This window comes from Schistocerca gregaria, chromosome 4 (genome assembly GCF_023897955.1).
Source record: "Schistocerca gregaria isolate iqSchGreg1 chromosome 4, iqSchGreg1.2, whole genome shotgun sequence".
In the NCBI taxonomy this organism is placed as follows: domain Eukaryota; kingdom Metazoa; phylum Arthropoda; class Insecta; order Orthoptera; family Acrididae; genus Schistocerca; species Schistocerca gregaria.
In genome coordinates, this window is record NC_064923.1 from 395,430,960 (window position 1) to 395,434,176 (window position 3,217).

The following is a 3,217-nucleotide window of genomic DNA, read 5'->3' on the forward strand; positions in this document are numbered from 1 at the left end:
CCATTGAAATCAAGCATGCTAAGTTCAGGTGCTGCCTTGCTTTTCTCTTCGCCACAGTTTGTTGGCAGCCATTCATCCTGGTGGACAGTTGGTTGGTAGTCGTACTTATACTAAAAGCTGTGTAGGGTTTGCAGCAGAACTGGTATATGACATGGTTGCTTTCACAGGTAGCCTGGCTTTTGTTGGGGTAGGGTAAGCCTGTGACAGGACTGGAATAGGAAGGAAGTGCTGGGTGGGTGGATTGGGCACATCTTGCACCTGATATGATCCCTGTGGCGAGAGGTTGGGAATTGGAGCAGCATAGAGATGGACTAGGGTGTTGTGGAGATTGGGTGGGTGCAGAATGGCACTTTAAGAGGTGTGGGAAGGATCTTCAACAGGATGCCCCTCATTTCAGCGCAGGATGATAGATAATCAAAGTCCTGGTGAAGGATGTAGTTGGCTTGTTACAATCTAGGGTTGTTCTGGGTGACAGAGGGGGTGTTCCTTTGTACCTGGTTGTTGGAGGTGGTGGGAAGATTAGGTTTGTGTGGGCATACAGCACAGGAAATCTGTTTGCGGACTGTATGTGGGGGTAGTGCCTGTCTGTGAACGCCTTTGTGAGACATTCAGCATATTGGGCAAGGGAACTCCTGTTACTACAGATATGCCTTCCCTGGGTGGCCAGGCTGTATGGGAGAATTTTTTGGTATGGAAGGGATGGCACCTGTCAAAATTCAGTTATTGTTGGTGGTTGGTAGGTTTAATATCGACAGAGATGTTGATGGAGCCATCATCAGAGAGGAGGTGGTCAACGTCTAGGCAGGTGGCATGCTGCGTTCAGGAGGGCCAGGTGAGATGGATGGGAGAGCAGATGTTGAGTGAAGGAAATGGTTGTCAGCATTGACATGGCTTGTGAAGAAGTGAGGGTAGAGTGTCTTCACTCTGAGTCGTGATCATGAACCAGACCACAGGTTTGGAATTTTGGGAGGCTAGGAAGGTTTCTTCTAAATGACCCATAAACAGATTGGCGTAAGAGGTTACCTTGGTGGTACTCATGACTATGGTGTGGATTAATTTGTATACTTTCCCTTCAAAGGGGGAATAGTTGTGAGCTAGATGAAGTTAGTAATGTTTATGAGGAATGAGGTGGTGGGTTTGGAATCTGGAAGGTGTTGGGAGAGGAAGTGTTCAGTAGTGGCAAGACCATGGGCATGAGGGATGTTGCTGTATAAGGAAATAACATCTACAGAGTTGAGAAGAGATCCAGGAGGTAAAAGGATGGGCATGGTGGAGAGTCAATGAAGGAAGTGGTTGGCATCATTGATGTGGGAGGCCAGATCTTGGGCAATAGGTTGGAGTTTGTGTTCATAGAGGGCCAAAATTCTTTCAGTGGAAACCAATAACCAGCTACAATAGTGTGTCAAGGACTGTTGGGTTTGGGGATCTTGGGAAGCATATGTGTACAGGATATCATAGTGGTGAAGAGGGAAATGGATTCATGGGAGAGATTTTGGAAAGAGCTTTAAGCACGTTTCAGCAGTTATTTTGGACTTTGCAGTGTGACTGTTTCGCTGGGGATAAATCTGTCAAAACAAAATAATTCAAAGCAAATGTCTTTACAAAATTTGGTGGGTGTAGCTCTGTCCTTGTTCAAAATAATAAACATTGAACAGAACTTTTCATTTTGTTGCTCCACTACTGCTGATGTTTCCGGTAAGTGAAAATGTACCAGAGAACATCATTGTTTTCAAAAGACATGAAAGATCAGTTACTGTTTCAGGTGTACAGTTTATCATATCACAGAGTAATGCTCAAGACCTTACATCGTACTGGATCTCCCACGTGATTTATCACGTGTTTTATACACTCTTGCTAACAACTGATGTATAGTTATGTATAGTAAATTTGCTAATTAGAATTACAGAAATTGTTGATCAATACAAAAAAGTTATCACCCAGTGGTTACAGTTGAACTGCATGGAATGTGACTCAAAAACCATTACATATCTCTTGTTTTCATGGAAAAATAAATGAAATGATATGAATAAAAACTACTGATTACTTTTTTGTTAATTACACTGGAGCAACATTATCCCAAGTATTTCTACCATGTTTCCTGTTTCAAATATGAGTACATTGTTTTTTAGTATGAACAGCTCAAATAAACACTTTGTTTACATTGTTAATTTGGTGGTGTTTTATGAATTACTGATGAGGTAATTAGATGCTTTTATGTTAGTCTATAGCATAGCAAGCTGACAGTATGGTAAACAGAGTTGTTACAGGTTTCAGACATTATAACTTAGTGTATTTGGAGTTCATTTTGTTACTTGATTGTCCATAAATGAAAAGCCCTAATTTCAAATCAACAAATTGATGATACACATTTCTACCAATGGATGGAAGTAATATTAATGAGCCCTTTACTTGGAGTTGTTGAAAATTATGTTACAGGGCTCAAAAAGCAAAATTAATTATTGGGTCCTACATAATGACGTAACAGTTAATAACACTACCCAAATTTGCTTCGAAATAGTATGAAAAATGAGGTGCTATGTTTCAACTTCTAGGATGGGAATCACTCTGGCAGAGTTTGTAGATGGATGAGTCAGACAAATAGCATTAGTGATCACTGCAATCTATGACAGTGGTGGAGCCTTTGTCTGCAGGTATGATGATTAGGCCAAGATCTGTTTTGAAGCTGTCTTTTCTTCAGCTGAATGGTTGGTGTTTTTAGGAAATGACCTGAGGAAGGACAGTGAGGCCAAGTTGGAAGTAAGGAATTCCTTGAAGGTGACCAAGGGATGGTTAGATAGGAGTGGGGCAGGATCACAGTTAGATGGTGGTGTGAACTGGGAGAAGCAGGGTTCAGTGTTGGGATTAGGTTGACTTTGGTTGGAAGTATTGGTGGCAAAGAAGTGCTTCCATTGCAGGGACTGGGAGAAGGAGAGTAGGTCTTTGACAGATCCAACATCGTTAAATTTGGGGTAGGACTGAAACTTCTCTGGGGCTTAGGATTTTGGTGGAAAGTATTCTGGGATTGTTTAGTCTCTGGAATTAGGGTAATGTTAGTAGGGAATTTTAGGGAATGTGGTAAGTTGGAAAGGTCAGCTAGGCAGGGTATGAGTGCTTGAAAAGGTTAATGAGGAAGAACACTGTGGGTAGGATGGAAGCCGCATTGTGGTGCCCCAAGGCAGCATTAGAATGTCAACAGGTTTGATAACTTATGGAGATG